Genomic DNA, 25827 nt, shown 5'->3' with positions numbered 1-25827 from the left:
CCGGGAGACTGGGGTGGTGAGGAAGGCGGAGGAGGTGCGGCTGAGGCCGTCCGGCCGCCCGCTTCCCCTCTAGTCAGCCCGGAGGAGCTCCCCCCACCCCCAGCCCGGGCTGCGGTGCCGGAGAAGAGGGAGGAGGCTGCGTTAGGCGGCTGTTTTCCAGTTCACTTTTGCAGACCAAGGCAGAGAAGAAGAGCACCAGCTCCGCTGCCCCTCTTGGCTGCGGCGCACTCAGCCCCAAGCCCCGCGTGCGCTCTGTCTCGGATACCGAGCTGGCCAAAGTGTCCGGAAACGCGCAGAGTGCTCGGAGCCTGTCCCGCAGCTGTGCGACGCGCGTCTCGAGCTGGCCGCTGCCGCCCCGCCCTCGCGCTCCTTCAGCCCTGCGGGCGGAGAAGCCGGCCCGCCCGCCGGCGCGGAGCTGGGGAACTTGAACTGGCCCCAGCGGCCGCTCTGCCGAGATCCCGCTCCAGGCCCGGGGGTGCTCCGGCTCGGGGTAGAGGGCACGCCCGGGAAGTGGATTTAGCAAACACACCTTTGTGAGTACACACGCCACGGGCGCGCGCGCACACACCCTACGGGAGCGCGCGCACAGCCCAGCCGTCTGCAGACGGCGCTCCCGGGTCGCTCGGCGGCGGACAGTGGCTGCGAGCGCGCTCGGTGCGCACTTAGATTTGCGGCTCGCGTCCGCCCTGGGCGCCGGGCTGCGGGGAGCCCTGGCGCTCAGGACACACGCCGCGCTCTCTGCCGCCCTGGCGGCTCCCGAACGGCCCATCCTCCCGGGACAGGGCAGCGTGGGGGGCGGGCGAGCGGAGAGCGCAGCTTGCTGGGGCTAGGGCGCCGGTGAAGGCGAAGTAGCGAGTCCCGGCTGAACCCGGAACGCCGCGGACATTGTTCTTTGCACTCTCCAGAGCTCGGTTGAATCTGGGTCCAAAACACAGACTTAATTACCACGTTAGAGACATCCTTATTCTCTGCCCCGCCTTCTGTTTTTCCTGTAAACCCTGTCACTGATAACTGTCGTTATTGTAAAAGATAAACCGTATCTCCTTTGACACTTTCGCATCTTTTAAGGTTATTGGCTCATACCCACCTGCCCGCCTCGTTGCCTGGATTTAAAGGGATAAGAGCGCTCCCGAGTTTTAAAGAAAATCGCCCACTCAGGGCCGAGGCCCAGAAGACCTCGAGCTCCAGGTCTTGGCTCTTCCCCTCTTCAGGCCTCACCGAGCCCCAGGCTGCAGGTCCCCAGGGGACCTGATGCTGGCAGACTTTCCATAGCTGCCTTACTAGTTAGGAAAATGTTGGTGACATTATGTTTTTGTATATCCATCTGGTATTTTTCTGGGCACCTCCTCAATGCTTAGGAAAAGGCCTGGGTAGAAAACTGGAAGACTATCTTTATGGGCAAAAGGGAGAGGCAAGATTTTTCCTCCAGTTCTATTTCGGGGTTTCTTAAAAAATAAAAGTTTTTAAATTTTTAAAAAATACAGGTGATAGGAGAAGAAAGCAAGTCAAAAAGTAAAATTTGGGTTCCATTCCGTCTTCAAACACAGTCATGATAGGACTTAGGCTTGTGTAATGTGTAGCTTACAAAGAATTTTCATACAGGTACAGACAGAATCACTGAACTGGAAAGTTAAAGATGACAAAACTCATACCCCCAGACAGGGTAAGTGACTCATTCAGGGTCCTACGTGGTGTTAGTGGAAGAAGTTAATTCATACTGAAAAGGAAAGTAGACACCTTTGGAGGTGCCTAATGTTTAGAGATCTTGATTTTTGTAATGAACCAAAGAGACTGGATTTAAGGCATCATCCTACATTGGAGGGATTTCGTTAAACTCTCTGTTCAAAGATGAATCTAGAGCCTCCAGCTCAGCCTAACCCCATTTTCCCTCTCTGCAGTCTCTTACATTGAGACTACACCCTCCCTCTTGAACTGTTCTCCTCTCTCTGGTTTCCCTGACACTCTCCTGTCCCTTCAGTGTCTCCAACTCATCTTTCTTTGCCTTACTATGGGGTTTCTCTTCCTCCCAACTGTTTAAGGTACACCCTGCCCTATAGACTATGAGGGTCCTCTTCTCCATTTTTAGTGGCCCACCCCTTGGAGAGTTTCCACTGTTCCCAACTCCCAACCATGGTCTCTGCTTCAGCTCACTCATTTCTTCCTGGTGGCCAGCTTCCTTTTCCATTGCCACCTCAAACCCAAAGTACCACATTTCCCTGGAAACCAGACTCTCTTCCTTCCCATAGATTGTTATTACTGTTGCCACCTGTTCATAGGCCCAAAGATTTTTTTCCTCCTTGCCTTTGCCTGCAACTCCCATATAGGTTTACTTGCTGCATTATCTGTCCCAGCCCCTCTCGCTCAGTCAATTATTCCTCCTCTTCACTCTGCACAGCCTCCTCACTGGTGTGTCTGTATAACCTTTCCTCCTGCAAATCCTCCTCCACCCAGCTGCTGTGCTTCCTAAAGTATAATTCTGATGGTGTCACCCTCCTGCTCAAGTCCCTTTAAATGACTCCCTGCCACCTACTAGGAAAAGTCCAAATTCAGATATGATCTTGACCAAACCCAACTTTCCAGCCTAATCTTCCACTAAAATGTAGCAGAGCTTCCAGTTCCCCAACAGGAATTTTGTTAGGTCCCATCAGGACGTCTCCCAGCTCCCCAGATGTCATGCCAACTTTCCCACTCTGCACATTTGCTCCAGATGTTCCTGTGGCCTGTAAGAGAGACATTGTCTCTTCCCTTGTAACTTGTCAAATTCCTACCCTTCCTTCCAGGACTGGCTCAAATGCCGCTTCCTCTGGGAAAAGCCACCTGGATGTGTGATCTCTCTCTCCTGGAGCCACTGTAACGCTTTGGATCTTTCTCGTGACATTTATACCGTTCTGCCGAGGGTCACAGCTATGTTTACACCTGCTCAAGCCATTCATCTTCTCTCTCTTCCCTGGTTAGAAATTCTCTGAGGGTTGAGATTATGCCTCAGCCACCTCTGTAGTCCCAGGTGCCCAGCACTGCACGGCTTCTGTCTCCCCAGAGGTCAGCTACCCTCATGAGTCAAGGAAGAAGTAAGTGACAGTATGTCACCTTTGGCTGGTACTGTGCCACTGTCATTTCTGAGGTATTTACAGTGTTTTTTTTCTGGTGTTCATAGAAATCGTTACTAAATTACTTATAATTGCCCTTTTCAAACAAACCCCTACTGTAGGGGCCACATAAAGGCTAGAGGCCTCTGGTTATGCTTCAATGTTTACCATTAGGCAATGGTAGGAAATGAAAGTACAAAAAGTCTACAGCTTCCCAAATGCAGTGACTCATCATATCAAATCACACCACACCACATCGGCCAGTGTGGTCAGGAGCTAGGCTCTTAGGGAGACTTCATAAACAGGACTCCCAGTAGCTAAACTGATAGCTACAAAGAAGAGAGACACCCTCTCCCCCAGCACCATACCAATCACCTGGCCTGTTGCAGTTGGATGCATCAACAGATGGATAGCTAAGGAATTTATTTGAAAGGAGCAGTGGAGTCCTGTCTAGACATCTGTCATGGCATCTCTACCTGTCTTTAAGAAGGAAAATTTGAATTAAATCGAGATGTATCAAATTCCTGGAGCAGTGGTTTTCAAAGAGAGATCCTCAGAGTGCCCCAGAGCACTGCATACAATTTTGGAGCTGGGAACCAGAAACTGACACTCACTTATTCCCCATGTGAGTCTTCTTTACAGTCAAGTTTGAAAATTACCCTTTGGTGGCAAGAACTTCACACAGCCGTAGAGCTTAGGAGGAGGCCTGCAGAAGAAAAAAAAGGCTTTGCCTGATAATTATTGCTAGTCATCTCAGCTAATTAAGAGAATAATTTTCCATTAATAGGAAGATTCCAAGATGTGAGAATTAGATTAGATCTAAGGAACTTTAAGTAATTTGAAGATGGACACAAAGTTATTCCCACTTCCATGCTTTTCCTCATATTGGGGTATACTTTTTATATTATAACCAAAGCCAATTATGTTCCCTGGGATATAATTAAATTATTTAGAGAGAAAGAAAATCCTAAAATAGCATAGTTAGCCTATGAATCAGGCTTATTCTCCCCTTCAGTGGAATGACAGAGAATTCTATGTGCCAAAAAAAGAGTAAGAATGAGATAGATATTAGAGATGACACTTATCAGGACAAAATGTCCAATAACAGGGGAAAGTGCCAAAAGAATCTCCCCCCCAGGTCAGTCATTTCCACCAAATAGATCCTTGGGCAAAATAAGAAGTGGGCATTAAAACCAGTGCTCTATCTTTGAGGAGGGGAAAAATTTGATCCATCTCAACTTTGTTAAATTCCAGAAAATGAAACTACTGATATTTCACTATTATTGTTTAGAGAGTGGGTGCAGATGCAGTGCTAGGTCTTTTATAAACAGTAACTCATTTGGTCCCCAGTCCCCCTTAGCACCCCTCCCGCCCTGCCCTGGCACAAGAAATGAATGAAGGAAATGAGGCTCAGAGAAATTCATCAAAGGTTATTCAGCTCTGATCTGGCCTAGCAGGGATTCAAGTTCAGGCTGTCTGATGATAAAGCCAGAACTTTTCCCATTATCCAGTATTTCCCAAACTTGCCCAGATTATAAGAATAGCCCTGTGTACTTGTTTACAATTTAGATTTCCTTTACCTCTCCCCTGGAGAGGGCTGGGGTGGGACCTGAAATCTGTGTTTTTGTTGTTGTTGTTTTAATGTATGCCCTGGATAATTCTTTTTTTTTTTTTTTTTTTTTTTTTTCCTTTTTGCGGTACGTGGGCCTCTCATTGTTGTGGCCTCTCCCATTGCGGAGCACAGGCTCCGGAAGCGCAGGCTCAGCGGCCATGGCTCACGGGCCCAGCCGCTCCACGGCATGTGGAATCTTCCCGGACCGGGGCACGGACTCACATCCTCTGCATCGGCAGGCGGACTCTCAACCACTGCGCCACCAGGCAAGCCCTGGATAATTCTTTAGAAAAGACAAGTTGGGAAACATCATAATTCATAATTCAGCTGCCACATTATCACTTACCCACAGGTTTTCTAGAATTTTCTATAAGAAAGTGTATTCAACAACTGATCAACCAAGAGCAGTGTATTCTGTTAAGACAAAAGTCTTTAAAGTTACAATCTGGATTTTTGAAAAATAAATCATTACATCTCAACATATACAAAAAAATCAGGTTGGCAATTCGCTTATAAATTAATTTGCTTCAAATTTTGTAATTTGGACAATAATTCCCCCCTCTAGAGGTAAAAAGTGTTTGCTTTTGTTAAATATTAGATAATCTACTCTTGTTAATTTTTAGCAAAATTATTTTAGTGTAAATATAGTCTATTTGTTCCAATCCAAAGTGCAATGGTGAAGATCTCATCAAATGAAACCATCTCAGAACTGGAATGTTTAACAAGCCTCCAACATGACTTAGAACCTAGTGATAGCCAAAAGAAATAGGAAATGCCACATTTAATTATAGCTTTTAGTCCTTACCCTTTTAAAAAACTGTAACTTTTTAAAAAGTTTTTATTGGAGTACAGTTGATTTACAATTTTGTGTTAGTTTCAGGTGCACAGCAAAGTGAATCAGCTATACATATACATATAGATGTATCTACTCTCTTTTTTTTAGATTCTTCTCCCATATAGGCCATTACAGAGTATCCAGTAGAGTTCCCTGTGCTCTACAGCAGGTTCTTATTAGTTACCTATCTTATATATAGTATTATGTATATATCAATCCCAATCTCTCAGTTTATCCCTCCCCCCCACCCCTGGTAACATAAATTTCTTTTCTACATCCATGACTCTACTTCTGTGTTGTAAATAAGTTCATTTGTACCCTTTTATTTTTAGATTCCGCATATAAGCAATATCATATGCTATTTGTCTTTCTCTGTCTGACTTACTTCACTCAGTATGACAATCTCTAGGTCCATCCATGTTGCTGCAAATGGAATGATTTTGTTCTTTTTTATGGATGAGTAATATTCCATTGTATATATGTACCACATCTTCTTTATCCATTCCTCTGTTGATGGACATTTAGGTTGCTTCCATGTCCTGGCTATTGTAAAATAGTGCTGCAATGAACATTGGGGTGCATTTATCTTTTTGAATTATGGTTTTCTCCAGGTATATGCCCAGGAGTGGGACTGCTGGGCCATAGGGTAGTTCTATTTTTAGTTTTTTAAGTAACCTCCATACAGTTCTCCATAGTGGCTGCACCAATTTACATTCCCACCAACAGTGTAGGAGGGTTCCCTTTCCTCCCCACCCTCTCCAGCATTTATTATTTGCAGATTTGGATGCACAGGCCCAGCAGCCATGGCCCACGGACCCAGCCGCTCCGCGGCATGCGGGATCCTCCCGGACCCGGGCACAAACCCGTCCCCTGCATTGGCAGGCGGACTCTCAACCACTGCGCCACCAGGGAAGCCCTGTTTGTAGATTTTTTGATGATGGCCATTCTGACCGGTGTGAAGTGATACCTCATTGTAGTTTTGATTTTCATTTCTCTAATAATTAGTGATGTTGAGCATCTTTGCATGTGCTTTTTGGCCAACTGTATGTCTTCTTTGGAGAAATGTCTATTTAGAGCTTCCACCCATTTTTTGATTGGGTTATTTGTAACTGTAACTTTTTAGTAAGTATTTTGTTAAGCTTGTCACAAGATAGACACAAGAATACTATTTAACTGAATAATATAAAAAATATTTACTTCCATATTTATTTACCTATGTCAACTTGAAAAAGAACTCCCAGTTTTAAACATTGAAAAAGTAGCACTATAGAAAAATCTTAACTTAGAAAATTAATGATTTCCTCAAAATTGCATCGATCTACCAGTTCACTCTTTGCACATATCTCTGATAGGTGAGATGGTAGGAGAAAAACACATTTAAGACATTAAATGCTACGGTATGAACATATTCTCTAGGGAGTCAAAACGTGCTCTGGCATGTATGAAGTATGTATTTGAAGAAAATAATGTCATCCCCCAAATCATTTCATAAACATACAGCATGAGCATTTTCCAAAGTGATCAGACAGTATTTTATTCATTCTCATTCCCATCTGGAGGAAGTAAAGACATACAATTCAGACAACCAAGTAACTTTTGGGGGCACCTTATGCCTAGAAAAAGATTATTTGCTTTTAAGAGACAAGCATGAAAATTAAAGTTAAAAATGTGAAAGCCAGACTTTATAACGTATTTATTAAGGACATTTTTTTATCACCTACAATATTCTAAATATTCAAGAACTCATTCCTTGTCAAGAATAGCATCATGACAATTTAGGTATGAAAAGTGTCACTTGCAATGACTTCGTTCAAACCCAGAATTAAATATCTTGTGAAATGAAGCAGTCTCAGCAAAAGCTCGTATGTCAGATATTTTTTCAACCTGAAATCTATATTAACTAACACATCCACAGAACTACACTACAATAAAACCATGGTTATAAGAACCTTTATAAGAACCATCTTGAATAGACATTTTCCCAAAAAAACTGAAGATTTATTTCTTAAGTACCAAAACTTTAAAAAAAAATCTTAACCCTGTAGGCTAGAAATCTTCTAATGTGATGCACTTCCTTGGCTTCTTAAGCATAGGGTCTCACTATAAACACAATGATGACCTCAAGAGCTACTAAGGCATGCAAGACAGTTTGTCCGCAACTAAAAACTCTAGACTTCTTTCATTCTTTCCTTCCTTTCTTCCTTCCTTTCTTTCACTTTTTATTTAGTTTTTAGTTTTTATGTCTTTTTTCCCTCAGTTTTTTGGTCTTCTCCTCTACAGTTGTGCTGTCCCCTGTTACTTTTAATCATTGTCATATAACCCCATTCCTCCTCCCTTTCTTAATTGTTGCTTCCCATTTGCTGTGGCTTTGGAACCCAGAAAACCCACTTGTTAGAATTGTGTGTAAAATAAAACTCAACTAAGTTCTTAATGAGGACATCCCCTATGGTTAAAATATGCACAGTCTATGTCACATTTATTTCAGCTTCTTGCAGACTTCCTGGATTCCAGGTAGGTCACAGATAAAGGGAAGGTTATTAGATGGTCAAACTCTGGCTTCTGAGGGGTTAATACATGATGATAATTGAAATTCACGATGATGGCTCTGAGGTGTCTGTTGAATGATCGTACATAAAATAATATATCTTGAGTATGATTTAGGTTTAAAGTCTTTATAAAATTATAATCCTTTGAAGCTTGAAGGTTCACATCTGGAATTTATGACAATATCCTAACAGATTTCAGATAAACCAGAAGCTGCCATTCGCACATCACATACAAGAAGGGCCTGTCATGCCTTCCTGTTACAGCTTGAGTTCACCCTGGAATGAGGAGGGATAGAGAACAAAATCCTCAACAAGCCTGCCTGGCAAGACTCAAGGCTATGCATTAGGAATGACCTGGTTGGTGCTCACCTTTCCAGCTGGCCTTGTCCCAGGTTCACTCCCCTCACTCTCTGGGGTTCTGCCAACACAGACTGCTCCGGCCTGCTTTCGGTTCCTTGAACACTTGAGGCTCACTTCCCCCAGAGGGCCTTTGCCCCAGAGTTCCCACTGCCTGGAATGCTCTCTCTCCCCAGGCCCAGCAATCACTGCCTAGTTTCCTCATACTCAGCTTAATCATACTTCCTTAGGAAGGCCTGGCCGCTCTGACAGGTCAGCTCTGCCTATTACACATTCTTGTAGTTCATGTACTTCCCCTAGAAGCCCTTCTAGAATTGTAATTTTTCATTTAGATGTGTGTAGGACAGATTACCTAGAAAATAGTAGGTGCTCAATAAGTATTTGTTCATTCCATGGAAGGGAGGGAGCAAGGGCACTCAGCCACACTGGCCCCCTCATTGTGGTTAACATCATGACCTGCCCGGAGAGCAGCTTCCAACATTTTACCTTCACTTGATCGCTGCCAAGGCCCATGGGTTTCTCCTTCCCTTTCAAGAAAAGAGTAAAATCTACTCAATGAACATGCAGCAGCATGCCATGAAGCTATTGCTACTACATTCTAGACATCGTGGCCTTATTCCAAGCAAAGAAATAAGAAGAAAATCTTTCCAAAGAAATTTCAAAACGTTTGCCACACTGTGATACATGCTCCCTTTAACATTTGTCTTCTGTTAATTCTATTTTTCTGGGTTTTGTCTCAAGTTTTGGCAATTTCAAGTGTTCTGGTTACCATGGAAAGAGGAAACAATGATCTCTTAGAGGTTAAGGAGGAAAAAATATTCGCTCCAAACTGTTACATTAAAGATTCATTATGCCCTCTCCCGGGGCTCTTGGGTTTATCCTTAAGACAAGTTCAAATTGCTGAACATGAATTATTAGCTCTAAGTGAGAACCTTTACCTTCTTTCCTCTAAGCATCTTCATAACACTTCAGACATTTTATAAGTTCTTCCTGACACATGGGAAACTTAGGTTACGAAGAACCATACGCTATACATTGTCAATTTTATTTTTTCTTTCGTTATTTCAGAGGTAGATAAAAATTTTTTAACTTTCAGAGCAAGAAAGAAACATTAGATGTTGCCTCTTTTTGTTGTTGTTCTGCATGTAGTCTTAATAGCTGTAGTCTGAATAGTTATAGTCTTAATAATTAAGTCTTTCACAGAAAACTTGACCAGTAATAACTGAAAAATTTGAAAAATCTGGAAAAGGAAGAAGAGGGTTTACCTGTCTGCTGAAAAGGCAAATATCCCTACAATTTTACATCCTGTAAGAATGGCTTAATTTCTTTTAGACTTTGAACTTAGAACCTATGTGTGTATATATGGCTCTATAAGACTTGGTTTTTTAACACATTATATAATATCCTGTGTTGTAATTTTCCAAATCTCATGTCACCAGAAAGTTTCCAGTTCCCTGAAGGACAGATATGGGTGATTCTAACACTACCTCCTGCCTCATTTCTGTGTGGAAGCTGGCCTGCTGCCTCTCCCTCTCCATCTAAGGTGTCATCCTCCTGTAAAGCATCCATCTGATGGACTGCTTCCCACTGCACTTCCCCATCCCACCGCGACTACTTTTTCTTGCCTTAATTCTGGCTTTAGGAATATCCACAGGAGGCGTCTATCTTAAAAGTGTGTTTGACAGCTCATGCGGCTCAATATTTAAAAAAAACAATGCAATCAAAAAATGGGCAGAAGACCTAAATAGACGTTTCTCCAAAGAAGACATACAGATGGCCAAGAAGCACATGAAAAACTGCTCAACATCACTAATTATTAGAGAAATGCAAATCAAAACTACAATGAGGTATCACCTCACACCAGTTAGAATGGGCATCCTCAGAAAATCTACAAACAACAAATGCTGGAGAGGGTGTGGAGAAAAGGGAACGGAGAAAAGGGAACCCTCTTGCACTGTTGGTGGGAATGTAAATTGATACGGCCACTATGGAGAACAGTATGAAGGTCCCTTAAAAAACTAAAAATAAAACTACCATACGACCCAGCAATCCCACTACTGGGCATATACCCGGAGAAAACCATAATTCAAAAAGACACATGCACCCCAATGTTTATTGCAGCACTATTTACAATAGCCAGGTCCTGGAAGCAACTTAAATGCCCATCGGCAGACAAATGGATAAAGAAGATGTGGTACATATATACAATGGAATATTACTCAGCCATAAAAAGGAACAAAATTGGGTCATTTGTAGAGACATGGATGGATCTAGAGACTGTCATACAGAGTGAAGTAAGTCAGAAAGAGAAAAACAAATACCAGTGGAACCTAGAAAAATGGTAGATGAACCAGTTTGCAGGGCAGAAATAGAGACACAGACGTAGAGAACAAACGTATGGACACCAAGGGGGGATATTGGCGGTGGGGGCTGGTGGTGGTGGGATGAACTGGGAGATTGGGATTGACATATATACACTAATACGTATAAAATAGGTAACTAATAAGAACCTGCTATATAAAAAATAAAATTCAAAAAAAAAGTGTGTTTGAGCAAGACCAAGTCTCTAAAGTTATTCCTCTCAATTTACAATTCAACCATTAGAGATTTAGTTCTTTTGGACCTTCATGAGCCCCCTTTGAAAAATATTGATATCCCCCTAAGGGCTAAGACTTGAAGCCATTATCAATGTATAATCCCAAGGGATTAGTTAAAGTGACCGAGTGCCAACCCCTCTGCCACCTCTCATGGAAAATTAAATTGAGGACAGGCCCTATAGGGTGGTGCTAATAAGAAGGGGGTTGCTGAATGAACTTCACTAATTTCACAGTGTTACCCTGGGTTTCACACTCTTCAACGCATGGCTCTCCTTGAAGTTTCCTTTATCTTTATTTTTTTCCCCACCTTGTTCCACCTTTGTTCCTCTTGCCTAGGTTTATCCATGTGTGCCAATGTCTGTATATATCCCCAGGTCTGTCTTTGTTGTGACACCGACTTGTCTAGCAGGGTAACCATAAAAAAATTAATTCAGATTCCTTGTTGGATGATTTAGGTATTTTCAGCTTCATTAACAGCTAATAACCACACAGTGGATTACTCAACCACAGTTTGAAATACGCCTTCAAGGTGGCTAGACTAATGGGAATGATCATGTAAGAGGACTTCAGGAGGGCATCATACACACACAGCTATTATGTCTTTGTGGGAACGTGCATTTGCCTGTGAATTGTCTGTGCATGTTCTTGGCAGGTCCCCTTTCTTATCCTGTTCCCAGCCCCCAGCCCACGCCACCCAGCCTCTGCCAGGTCTGCCTACAGGTCCCTCAGTCTCAGAGCCTTCCAGAGAGAAGTGAGAGCTCATTCAGGTCCAGCAGTGTCCTGAGGAGTGTCCCAGTGTGCCCGCAGCTGAGGCAGACAGGCCAACTGTACCCCAGCAGGGTTCAGAGTCAGGCTGGGAGGTAAAAATACATGGCCAGGAAGCTTGGAAAGGTGCCACTGGGGACACAGCCAGGTATTTTGCTCCTCTGGCCCTGCCCTGAGGGCCAAATTAGCATCAGAGCCGGAAGTGTGACCCTGGAGCCAAAGTTTTATGTGGGCTCTTTCTCCAACCACTGAAAAGACTCTGGTAGGTATGGGGGGTGGGTTGCTGTGTGGGTTAGGTTAGTATGAGAGATGATGAGACCCTCCCACACCCCACAGACGCCAGCTCCAGTGCTGGCTATGACCAACTAATGTCAGCTTGGCCAGAGTGGCAGCAAATCGGGGTAGGGTACTGGGTGCAAGCCTGTGCTTCCACATGCAGGTTCTGCTTTTGCAGGTCTGGCACAAACCACTAACTCCTCTCGCCACACAAAGTGCTCTGTGGGCAGGGCTAGCCCTGTTTGCCCTGGACGGGGACCGTTGTCAATGGCTGGTTGGATTTGTCAGGTTTGCTCTCAACATTTGTCAATGACCATTGTCAGGTGTTGCTAGGGTTGCAGGAGAAAGGTTACACTTGATTGGCTGAGCAACTGTATTCCATAACCAATCCAAATGCTGTGCCTGGGGGAGGAGGACTCAACACCATAGAGCAGTATCAAGCACAGGCAGACACATTCCGGGTACAAACAAGGCGTCTGGAAAAATGGAATGATGGTGTGCAGGAGTCTCATGCCCCTCGACAGCTCCAGCCATGGCGTGGTTGCTCTTCAAAATGTTACAGCCTAAGTTAAAGTCATTCCCACTGATTGGAGGATATCAAGATTTCAAAACAGGGCAGTAGCAATTGTAAAGAGGAAGTAAAACTCCTTGCTCATTGTGTTTTACAGCCTTCCTTAGTAAAACTGCTGAATTGTAATTTAAAATATTCCACCCTTTCAAATAAATTAAGTGCAGCCCTTAAAAACAGGAAATGAGAGGCGCGCACGTATTGTCAACTAAACATTCACAGACCTACTACCACAAAGCGAAGTTGAAAATCAGAGAACAGTCCTATGAATTCACTATAGAGGATGACAACAGGGGTCACCACCAAGGGAGACGTTATGCCTCTGGCAGTGAACTCTTGGGCTGAAACCTGAATGCTAATTAGAAAAGAAATGAAAGACAAACATCAGCTCGAAGGGAAATTTGGATCTTGCATGATCGTAGATATTCTGAGATTCAGATAAACCTTATGGTACTAAGGGAAGTTAGAGTGTACTTGATGGTAGCAGCAGCTGAACCCTCCCTTCAGAAAACATAACTGCCAGTCAGCCAGATGTTCCTGCAGAACTCTGGCAATACATCAAAAGCAAACAGAATTATCTTGCCTGAAAGATAAGTTAAGCTTCTGTATAGTACTGATTTTCCATTCAGTTATCAATATAATCACCAAGCTTCAGCATTTTTTAAAATTTCATGGAACATTTTTAAAATATTTATTTATTTATTTTGGCTGCTCCGGGTCTTAGTTGCGGCATGCGGGATTTTTAGTTTTGGCATGCAGACTTCTTAGTTGCGGCATGCAGACTCTTAGTTGCATTGTGGCATGCATGTGGGATCTATTTCCCCGACCAGGGATCGAACCCGGGCCCCCTGCATTGGAAGCGCAGTCTTACCCACTGAACCACCAGGGAAGTCCCTGGACTTTAGCATTTTTATTGTCAGTTTCTATTCAGTCACAAGAAAAGTTTTTTTAGTCTTCTTCCATTCCATGCCATGCCTCTCCCTTTGCTCTCAGACCTGTTCCTTAGAAAGATGGAGCAGCCATGCAAGAATACTAAGGGAGGGAAGGAAGGAAGGAAGGGAGGAAAGAAAGAAGGAAGAAAATGAAAGAAGGTACATCAATGTATGTTTCCCATGGGTCGCATCCGCTATTATTCATTTCCCCTTTCCAACTCAGTCTCTTCTGCTCATGAGGGACCCTACATTCAAGCCAAGGAGCTTGAGCTTAGTTTCAGACTGAAACAGTGTTTCAGGATTCTGCATTTTACTTTATATACATTTTGAAGTAACTCAAAATGAGAAAAAAGAATAAGCTTCCACGACTGAGTTTTGGACAATTTCACCTTCCACTTCCATTGGTGTAAAGAAGAATATTCATGAGGAGAAAACGATTGTGAGGAGGATTGGCCACAGGACTGCCTTACAGAAAGTACAGCTTCACAAACCTTTCCACCAAGCTCCTCACTTAACTCTACCCGCACAGACGAGTGGGACCCACCTAGCTCACTCTACCCAAGATCCTCCTGTGTCTTAATGGAGACACTATAATAGCAGTATCTAGCTTTTCCAAAGGGGAAGAAACTTAGTATTTTTGGTTCATTTTTGTTGTTGTTGTTGCATGTGAGGCTAAATGCAGATATTTGTGCTGCTGGCAACATCTTAGGAAGTGATTTAACCCACTTGCATAGCCAGGCATAATTTATCATGTGGCCCTATGACTTTAACCCTATTTGTTTCTCCCTTCCGATAATTTCAATCATGTTTGTGTGTTAATGACTTAGGGCATAGCTTTATTATTTCAGAGGCTCTGAAGTCCTACTTGATTTTTCTAATTCAGAACCCAGCTTTCTCTCATTCTGACCTTATCTGCTCTCTTCAGGAACCGATCCAGGAGACCAGAAAAACTTACCACCCACATCTACTCTTCATAATCAAGTCATTGGATGAAGATAGGCAGGTAAGCTGGGAAAGTTATCCTAGATCCTGTTCAGGCCTGGCAGGCACACCCACACAGTCAACGGTGAATATTCTCCAGGGTTAGCACTGCCCAGGGCTTTGCAAATTGGTGTTCTCTCTCCACAGTTTATATTTCAAGACAACTTCCAGTGAGAATCATATAGTCAGAAACCAAAATGGTAGGTTATAAAAACCTATGGATCAGTGAAAAACAAAAATTTGACTGCTAATTTCAACCTATAATCAAACAGTAAAAGTCATCCATTTAACTTACATCCCTTTCTTTTTCTGAATCACCATCTCTAATAAAGGGGAAATTTTGTTTAATGATAAAAAGTAGAAGCAAAAGGCCTGGGATAACCCACAACTAAATAAGCAGTTATAGAACATTAATGATCATTGGGAGAAGATGAAATCAGAAAGGGAGAGACAGGCAAGGGAGTTGACATGAAGTTTGAAAGACCACATTCAGCCTGCACCCTCAAGAAAATGTCTAAGAGAAAGTAGGCCAGAACAACAATGAAGGTAGGGTGAAAAAGATGTGACTTTAGTTTTCAAAATGTCATGTCCGTATTGAGTGTCCCTTTGGTCCAAACGAGAAACAAAGGGAGAAATCAAACAGCTTCACTGACAAGCAGAACAGTTGGCAAAGAGTCAGGGGTAAAATCTTGGGGAAAGCCTCAGTGTGCAGCCTAAGAACAGGTGGGAAGAGTCCTTTCAGCTTCTCTGTTTCTCCAAGTCCTGCTTTTCTCATTGCCCACTATTCCCCCTTTCGGTCTGCTCTTAATTTTACCCCATGCCATGGCTCACACCTGGCTCTCTCTGTGGATTTCTTTTCTTTTTTTTTTTAAAGGCTTCTGGGGAAGACTTTTCATTCATTCATGCTGTACATTCAAACCATTTAAGATGTGATTTTTCAATAACATATGATTAATTTATAAAAAGCCACTTATGATGCCCATAAGCAGAAGGGCTGACTTGATTCCATAACAAGGCCATGACCAGGTGGTTTTATTCGTTGTGACTCTTTCCAGCCATCAAAACAGGCTTGTTATTATAAAGCACAGTGGAAAGGGAGATCTAGACTTTGCTTCATTCTCTGGGATGTTCTTGAGAGTGAGTGTTGACAGATCACCAGGTTTTCCTTAATTGTTCCCAATATGTACATAAGCGGATGTTTTTTTAGGCAAAAACAGCTATTACAATGAGCCCAGTGAAGCTTTGAATTTCCTTGAGCCTACAATAGATTTTAGGAGCACCATTTATTAAGATCAATGTGCTTTGTTTAGGTCACTGAAAGCCATAACCATAAAATAAAAAAACTGATAAAATGGACTTCGTTGAAATTAAAAATTTCTCATCAAAAGAGACCATTAAGGGGCTTCCCTGGTGGCACAGTGGTTGAGAGTCCGCCTGCCGATGCAGGGGACACGGGTTCGTGCCCCGGTCGGGGAAGATACCACGTGCCGCGGAGCGTCTGGGCCCGTGAGCCATGGCTGCTGAGCCTGCGCGTCCGGAGCCTGTGCTCCGCAACCTGAGAGGCCACAACAGTGAGAGGCCCGCGTACCGCCAAAAAAAAAAAAGAGACCATTAAGAAAATGAATAGGCAAGCCATGGACTGGAAGAAAATATCTGTGAAACATAAACTTGACAGAGGACTGATAGCCACAATATATAGAGAACTCCTACTCAGTAATAAAGACAAAAAAATTGCTTGAATGGATAGAGGATTTGAAAAGACATTTCACAAAAGAAGATGTGTGAATGGCAAATAAGCACATGGTGACGGGTTCAATGTTATTAGTCATTAGGAAAATGGAAATTAAACCCACAATGAGATATCACCACATACTCACCAGGATGACAACGCTAAATGCAAGCTAGGATGCGGAGCAACTGGAACTCTCATACATTGTTGGTGGGAATATTAAATGGAACATCTGTTTTGAAAAAGGAATAGCAGTTTCTTTAAAAACTAAACATACACCAAAGACAAATATCATATGATATCGCTTATATGCATAATCTAAAAAAAATGATACAAATTAACATATTTACAAAACAGAAACAGACTCACTCAGACTTAGAGAACAAACTTATGGTTACCAGGGGCAAAGGTGGAGGGGGGATAGATTGGGAGTTTGGGATTGACATGTACACACTGCTATATTTAAAATAGGTAACCAACAAGGACCTACTGTATAGCACAGGGAACTCTGCTCAATACTCTGTAATAACCTAAATGGGAAAGGAATTTGAAAAAGAATAGATACATGTATATGTATAACTGAATCACTTTGCTGTACACCTAAAACTAACACAAAATTGTTAATCAACTATACTCCAATATAAAATAAAAATTAAAAGAAAAAACTAAACATACATCTACTCTGTGATTTAGCAATTATGCAAGTAGGTTTTTCCCAAGGGAAATGAAAGCATATGTCTATAAAAAGCCTTGTATAAGAATGTTCCTAACAGCTTTATTCACAATAGCCAAAAACTGGATACATCCCAGGTGTCCATGAACATATGAATGACCATACAAACTGTGGTGTAGTCACACAATGGAATACTACTCAACAATACAAAGGAATGAACTACTTTCACACAGAATAACGTGACTCAATCTCATAGATAGTATGCTGAGTGAAAAAGGTCTTACTCGAAAGAGTTTATTTGATTCAATTATTATATGAAATTCTAGAATAGGCAAAACTAATCTGTAGTGAAAAAAATCGAAACAGTGCTTGCCTCTGGGAAGGGGAGTAGGGGTGAGGATTGATGGAAACTGGGAGGGAACTTTCTGGGGCAATGGTGATGTTCTATGTCTTAATAGGACTTTGGGTACACAAAACTCAGAAAGTATACACTTAAGGTTTTATATTTCATTATATATAAATTTTACATCAGAAGAAAAAAGTAAATATCAAACTGAAGTTTTTAGGTGGAATTTGGTTCATGCCTGCCATTTACTTTTTTTTTTTTTTTTTGGCCATGCTGCGTGGCATGCAGGATCTTAGTTTCCCCATCAGGGATCGAAGCTGTGCCCCCTGCAGTGGAGGCACAGAGTCTTAACCACTGGACTGCCAGGGAAGTCCCTGCCATTTACTTTTTTTTTTTTTAATTTATTTTTGGCTACATTGGGTCTTCGTTGCTGCGCACAGGCTTTCTCTAGTTGCGGCGAGCAAGGGCTACTCTACGTTGCGGTGTGCGGGCTTCTCCTTGCGGTGGCTTCTCTTGTAGCGGAGCACAGGCTCTAGGCGCGCAGGCTTCAGTAGTTGTGGTGAACAGGCTTAGTTGCTCCGCGGCATGTGGGATCTTCCCGGACCAGGACTCAAACCTGTGTCCCCTGCATTGGCAAGCGGATTCCCAACCACTGTGCCACCAGGGAAGCCCCCATTTACTTTCAAAAGCATAAGAAAGATAAGAAGGATTAATGGAGGAGGGATGTATAGATATGCAATAAAAGCAAGGTAGTACGATGTTAATGGTAGACTCTACAATTAAATGGTAGGTATATGGGTATTCACTGTAAAATGCTGTCTGTGTAAAATTTTGTGTATATTTGGAAACACTCACAGTAAAGTGTTGGGGGAAGAAAATGAATGTGCTAGTCTTACCCGTGGACCCTCTTCAGTTGTTTGTTAGATCTAAATACTCTATCTTTTAATATTCATATTAGATTATAAATACAGAAGATGAAGCCTTGGGTTTGTAAGAATCTCACATCTGACTTCTTTTTCTTATCAAATCTAGTCTTTCATACCTTTTATTGTAGCAGACAAAAGAAGCCAGGAAATGGTTATTATGAGAGGAAGGGAGGGAGAGAGACCTGTGACCCTAAAAAAAAAAACCACACACACAAAAAACTCCTACTGTAAAATATTGAATATCAAGAGCCGGCAAGCGCTTCAGAGTTGTAGAATCAAGAAATTAATGAAAGCACCAAGACTGCATCCTCAGAACCACTGGGGAATGATAATTACAGACAGTATTTCTGGAGCAGACACATAACCTTGATTCCCAGGATACCCCCTAAAGCACTCTAATAGTATGCTATTTGAGGAAGGTTTTTCCACCTTTAATAACAGGGAAATAATGTTAGAAGGAAAGAAATCCCTTATTTAGCCACTAGGGTGTCATTATTGAGCCCCAGTTGAAGGCCCCTTTAAAAGCATCCATATGGTAAAAGAATATGTTTCCCCACGAAATCAAAACTGAGTACATCTGAGACTTCTGAACATCTTTTTTCTTGGATCTTAAAATGGATTTGTGCATATTTGTGAAAAAAAATTTTATGATGTGCTATCTTCCAAAGTGAATGGTTATTTATAATTCATAAAAGACCTGAGCACAGGAAAATTCTTCCCTTTTATTAGCGCTGTAAAGTTAGACCAGCTGATCTTTTAGTACATATTACAGACACCAAATTCTCCGTATGGTTGAAGTTTCTCTCCTCAAACTAAATGCAAAGAGGCAGTGCTACTGAAGCTATTCTTCAAAAGCTGGTGGGGTCCATGTCTCTTTTGATTAAATGTTAAATAAACAAAAAAATCATTCTCAGAGCCAGTCTCTAAAGACACAGAAGGGAGCATACTTGGAATGCTAAACATGCTTTCTAAATCTTGCACAGCCTTTGTAACATACAACGGCATATTTTTAAATGGATTTTCTTTTCTGTTTCCAACATTTAACCATCGTCTTCGGACACAGTTGCCACATCATTTCCTTTCAGCTGCTGCTGGCTGTTTGTGGGTCATAGTACAGGCTCATGAGCAGAAGTGACTTGGGTCAAGGAGTAATAGACCCCAGGGATTTGGACCCATCACAGGAAGTCCTGGTGACAAGGGCTCCCACCCAGCTGCACCTGCACATCCCTGACATGATATCACAGAAAGTTACTTCCTTCAAAGAATCCAGCTTTCTTAGCTCACCCTACCAGGGTCACGTCCACCTCGATTAGTGGCATGCCTCGGACCCACATAAGAGAGTTTCACAGAATTTTTAGAGATCTAAGTTCAATCTGAAAATAACACATGGTTTTGTTTTCTTTGAAGTTCCCTGCCCTCTAATATTCCAGACGAGCCTTTTAAGCTCTGGTATAGAACTATCTGGAGATAGAAACTCTTTCTGTGTCCTGACTTTTAAATACCTTGACTTAAAATATAGGTTGCTAACTGCCAAACACAAAAAGCCAACTCACTTACAGGACAGGATCCTTGGTCAGAAAGGATTGCCTCACCTTGCAAGGACAAGGGATGAAGGATTCAAATGATTCTGGAGCAACTTTTTTACCACCTTATGCTGCCTGACTCAGAAGAGAAGGATGAGGAGATCTCAGCCTCTTGATGATACACCAGCTGCACTGTGCAGTACCAGCAGTGGGAATGGAAAAGGCAATATTTATTCTGAGGGCCCTGACAACATCATCATTAAGTCATTCGTCCACTCCCAAGTGGTTTGCATTTTCCAAGATCCAGAGAGGGAGGCCCATGAGCTGTAATTCTAGGCATTTTTTTTTCCCCTTTCTACCCACACTCTTATTCAACATGTCTAAGCACTGTTTGGAAAAACTAGATAGCTGACAAAACCAAATATGCAATATGCTATCATATGTTTTAGTTTAACACTTTCAGAATTTATTTCCCTATCACATAAATGAAATCTTTCAAGTTCTTCTTCCTCATCATCCACCACCCAAAACACTAAATCATTACATAACAGAACTGTTAATCAATTATCTACTGTGTCATATCCCTCCCTCCCTCCCTCCCTCCATCCAACCATCCACGCTACAAGTATTCCTTGAGTATTTACCATGTGCCAGTCCCTATGGTGGAGATATAGACATGAGTAATTTATAACCTTGCCCTTCAGGAGCTTCCAGTCATACAGAAGATGCTCACCTCTATGGTCTCCCAAGCCTTCAATGAACAGTTAACCTTCTGCTGTTACTTCATCACAGCAAGAAAACAGGAGCTCTTACTCTGCCCAGATAATACTCCTAGGTTCATGAACTTTGTCCACCTCATTTTTTCTGATCACCACCCTATCCTCTGAAACATGGTACACAGTCAGTCGTGAGAGAAACTAACTAAATTTACTATTGGAGCAGATTTCAGGACATAGCTTGGATAAGACACAGGATAATGTCAGATTCTCACTTTGCAATTTTAAAATTTAAATAGCCACTGCCAAATACAGTGTATTTAATTTTCTCTCTCCTTTCTAGGGCACTGACCCCCTCCTTCACAACTAGACCTTTGGGGTTTCAATTCATCTGGCTAATTCACTCCAATCTACCCTTCAGTCCAATCATCCTTCTGGTTTCCAGAGATAAGTCATGGGATCCTTCCTTTTGGGAGGCCCTAAGTGTAGCTTCCTTATCCATCATTCACGGAGCTGTGTCCTTTGAAATACTGTTGTGCTTTTTTTTTGAGGGGGAGGGGAACTGAATTGAAAAGAAACCTGGGTTGGGGAGAGGATGCCAAGAAGGCACCCAAGGCTTCCCTTTATGCTACATCCAGCCACACCTCTGACCAACTCAAGGGTTTGTTTATGACATTTCATAAGCAGACCTAACAAGCTCCTTTGGCAATATTCTTTGAAGAAGTTTCCATCCCCCAGGACAAGGCCAGAGCTTCCCGGTCTGCCTGCCATAGCTCACCAAGACTGGGTTCCGGGTATGCAAATACGTTACAGGTGCGTCAAGATGTGGACCCTCTCAGCCCAAGAGGCTGCCAGCCTGGGTCAGAGGCAGCCAGGGCAGCCACTCATGAAAGGTAGGGCTGGGCTGATAAGAGTTCTGGAGAGGTGACCAAACTCGGCGCCCCCTGTTTGCCTAGGGGCCAGAAATTGGGGTCTGCCATCAGTCCCGTGCTGGCACTTGGTGCAGAGGCTTGCTCCAGTCCTGGAGTTATATCCTTATCCTCAAAAACCCCCAGCCTTCCAGGCTAGGTTCTCTGTCACCCTTTACTCCTCTTTGCCCTGAACCAAAGGTGACCACGTCTGGCTGCTCTTCTGCCTGGTGTTTATGACCATCCCTTTGGGAACCACTAGCCTGGGTTTTCCCAGCTTCTTCACCCTCAGTCCCCTTAGCCCAGCAGGTTCAACAGAATATAATGCCAGCCACTTATGTAATTTAAAATTTTCTACTAGCTACCTTTTGTAAAGTTTAAACAGGTAAAAAATTTTTGCATCCAAATTTGTTAATTTAAAACAGCTTTATCGAGATAAAATTCACATACCATACAATTAAGCATTTAAAGTGTACAACTGAGTATATTCACAGAGTTGTACAACCAGCGCCACGATCAATTTTAGAACATTTTCATCACCCCTTAAAGAAATTCCATACCCATCGGCACTCACTTCCCATTTCCCTCCAAAACCCCCAGCCCTAAGCAACCAACCATCTACCTTCTGTCTCTGTTGCTTTGCCTCTTGGCCATCTCATATAAATGGAATCATACAATGTGTGGCCTTTATGTCTGACTTCTTTCACTTAGCATTGTGTTTCAAGCTTTGCTCATGTTGTAGCATTCACTTTAATCATTTACTTTATTTAGTTCAATCTATCCAAAATATCATTTCAACATGTAGTCCATCTTAAAGACGATAAATGATGTACTTTGCATTCTTTTTTTTCACACTAATTCTTTGAGCTCTGGTGCATATTTTACACTCAGAGCACATCTCAGTCAGACCAGCCACACTGCAAGTGCTCAGTACCCACATGTGGCTACCGGCCATTGTGCTGGGAAGCACAGCCCTAGCCAGAGTCCTTTCCATTACTCTTTAAAGGCAACAACTTTCTCTGTTCACCACCATACTCCTGCATACCCTCTCTACCCCATCAGTACCTACACCGTGGTTCACAGGTGGCTTTAGAATTTTAAGGCCAGCACCATACTTCTCTTCCCCAGTAGAGAGCCCTGAGCTTGTGCTTCCATCTGGGCAGTGGCCACTCAGGTCAGAACCTGCACACAGATAACTGGAGCCCATGCTTCCTGGTCACTTTCCTTGCCCAGGTGCCACAGCTGGATGATATATCTAGCTAAAGGGAAACTTTCTGCTTTGAAAAACTTAACAGAAACTTTATTCTTACTTTTTAGAAGCAGGTCTGTCATTTCTTAATTTTCTCCCTGGTACATTTTCCAGCCATTGTTTTGCTAACAATTGCTCTAAGAACACAAATAAAGCTCACTGGTAGTGGTAGATTTGGAAAATTGCTACAAGCTTCCTCACAGCTTTATCCTGCTTCTGTCAGCCATTTCCCCAAGAAAATGGACGTTTAATCAGTATGAGGCTGCATCTTATAAGTCTAGCTCATCAGCTATCACCTCCTTCTAGGCTCGAGAGAAGAGACAGAAGCCTACAGCACTGCCACCAACTGCCCAGGATGCAGAGATTTCAACAGGAAACAGGACATTTATGAATGAAGCACATTATTTATCTCAGTGTGGGTATGTCTATATGGTCATATGTAAGTTACTTCTAAACACCTGTAATTCTTAAGATGGGCACATGGCAATGTTTGTGAAATTGCCTTTTTGAAGGAAAAGCTTTCAAAATTGGGGTTATTTAGTCCACAATATGGAAAATTGAGGGCAGGTTTAATATGTGCAAGTTTAACAGAGACATACGAAGAACAACAATATCAGCATCTTCCCTGTTTTTCCTCAGGGTAAGAAGAGAGAAAATGAGCTGCTGGAGAAGGGACTGAGGTTCACCTTAGGAAGAACATCCTGTCAATAACATCGAAGCTCTGGAGAATCTCATGGAAGGAGCTTCAGGGCTTTGGTCAACGTTCATTCTACCAACATTTACTGGGGACCTTCTGGGCATTTCTTGGTTTGTGTCTAATTCAGTCACAGAGCTAAATCAGGAAGATTTCACTCAAATGCTTCTCTGGAGGGTTTCCTTAACTTGAAGTATTGCTATCTCTTTTTTCCCAACTTTTCTTCTTATTCTCTGCCACCTTTGAAGGTTCACAGGGCCCAGTCCTGGGCCCTGCAAAAAAAAAAAAAAAAAAAAAGGTTTAAAAATCAAGAATTATTCTAAAAGAAAATCTGACCCACCGCACCAGTCAAGATTTCAGCCTCTTGATCAAACAGCCACTCAGAAGGCAATGGCATGCTGAGAAAAGCAGGCAGTAATGGTAGCCAGTTCAGAGGTGTGAGGACTTGCTGTGAACTGGTTTATATTACCTACCTCCTTTTACTCAACAGAAACTCTCTACAGAAAATGGCAATACCACTACCATTCTAGGACTCCTTGTATTAGGCCTCACCCAACAACTGCTTGGCTGTCTATCCAGAATAGTTAAAACAGCCAGTGCCCCAGGGAATGTCATAAAATTTCACTGTATTCAGTGACGCCCTATTCAGCGAATTGCAGAGAACCTAGTCTTCTTCTGTACACCTGGCTATGAATCACTGACTCAGTGACCTCCATTTGGGACCTGCTTTCCTGAGGTAGTTAATTTAGCCTTCATGAGATGGAGGTACTGAACCTTGCTTAGGGATGCATGCCTAATTTCACATAACTGTGAAGTTACTTCGGTTGTTTACATGGCAATCTTGTGTGATCTAAGCAACTCTATTGCTGTCATTTTATGACCATTTGAAACATCTTAATAGTCCCATTTTTTTTTCTTTTCCTCTTGCTCATTTCCAAATGGAAGGAATTCTTATGAGGTAATAGGGTGGTGGGGAGAAACACAGTTTGCTTTAGCTCCTACTAATTATTCCATGTTATGCTTGAGTGGATTATTTGCATCCGGTCCCTATTTGTTAACATCAATGGGCTATGTTTGCATAACTAGATCGAATTATAAAAGGACTTCCATTTTGAGTGGTTAACTCTCACAAAAAGAAAGAAAAAGAAAGAAGGAAGGAAGGAAGGAAGGAAGGAAAGAAAAGAAAGAAAGAAAGAAAGAAAGAAAGAAAGAAAGAAAGAAAGAAAGAAAGAAAGAAAGAAAGAAAGAAAGAAAGAAAGAAATCTCTCAACCAGAAAGAAAGAAAGAAAGAAAGAAAGAAAGAAAGAAAGAAAGAAAGAAAGAAAGAAAGAAAGAAAGAGAAAGAAAAGAAAGAAGAAAAAGAAAGAAAGGGAAAGAAAGGAAGGAGGAAAGAAAGGAAGGAAGGAAACAAAGGAAGGAAGGAAAGGAAGAAAGAAAGAAAGGAAGGAAGGAAGAGAGAAGGAAAGAAGGGACCATATCCTAAGCTAGAGATAGCAGCCTTGGGAAACCTGTATTGGAGGAAAAAAAGAATCTCTTAAAGTTCATCACAAAGACTTTCTGGTTTCAATTTCCTCTCTTCTTTTGAAATAAGATCCAGTACCCCAGCCCTCCACCTCAAGTAAAGTAGCTGGGACTTGGCAGGAAGTGGTGTGGCAGACCACCCAAGAATTAGGGGTATCTGATGTGGAAGGGAAAAGTTAAATGAAAATCTGAAAATGAGGTCAAGTAGATGAGAATGAGTCATCAATACTGAGCTCCCGTTTCTCTCCAGTGAAGATCCCTAATGCTAGATCGTCCAGTTAATCATCCAGCTAGGAAGGGCTGGGCTAAGTCACTTTCCAGGCCATACCTCAGCCTCCAGGCAGTGTAATCCTAACCCTTTCGAAAGACCTCCAACGCATTCAAGTTCCTGAGAAACGTTCCTGTTCTATAAACTCCTCAGGCTGTCTTCTGTCAACACACCTCTTTTCCTTTTACTCACACACATTTCCTTATCACCATTTGATGTGTTTTGTCCCTTCCAATAAACTGTGAAGTTCTCGAAGCCCAGCAAGAGGTCTTGCTCTGCCTGACTGTCCCCCCTCCACCTCCCAGCCAGTACCTGGACAGAGGGGTAACTTACTTGGTCTATTATCACTCTGGATCAAAGTTCTCTTTTTTAGATTGCAAGATTCAGGAGAGCAGGACCTCAATCAGTGTAAAGTGCAAGTGACTTCCTGCCAGAGTCAGCTTCTACTGGTAGACATCTGAAGCAACCACACCTGGGGTGTGATTGGAAGGGTGTTAGAAACCTCCTTCCACCCTCACCTTCTGAAATTCCACCAAGTGACACCTTTTCACTTAAGGTTTTGATCTTTGTTAAAATACAGATTCCCCCGGGAGCACTAACTTGATAAGTTATCTGTGATTTAGAGTAGATAAAGGAACTCACTGAACCTGGAGAGAGGAGAGGAGATAGCAGTGGAGGGGAGGTTTGGGTGTCAATTGGCCCCATTCACACCAAAATAT

At 42.5% G+C, this 25827-nt stretch overlaps 1 long non-coding RNA gene across 1 annotated transcript; it reads left to right on the top strand.

The window, feature by feature from the left end:
• On the top strand, nt 1–24478 carry LOC114486716 (uncharacterized). The gene is made up of 4 exons (XR_003680918.2): nt 1–533; nt 14500–14577; nt 22932–23044; nt 23265–24478. It is a non-coding gene; the product is annotated as an uncharacterized lncRNA (long non-coding RNA).
• The last annotated feature ends 1349 nt before the right edge of the window (nt 24479–25827 follow it).

The sequence above is a fragment of the Physeter macrocephalus genome, chromosome 8 (genome assembly GCF_002837175.3).
Source record: "Physeter macrocephalus isolate SW-GA chromosome 8, ASM283717v5, whole genome shotgun sequence".
In the NCBI taxonomy this organism is placed as follows: Eukaryota; Metazoa; Chordata; class Mammalia; order Artiodactyla; family Physeteridae; genus Physeter; species Physeter macrocephalus.
This window is presented reverse-complemented; position numbering and strand designations above follow the sequence as displayed.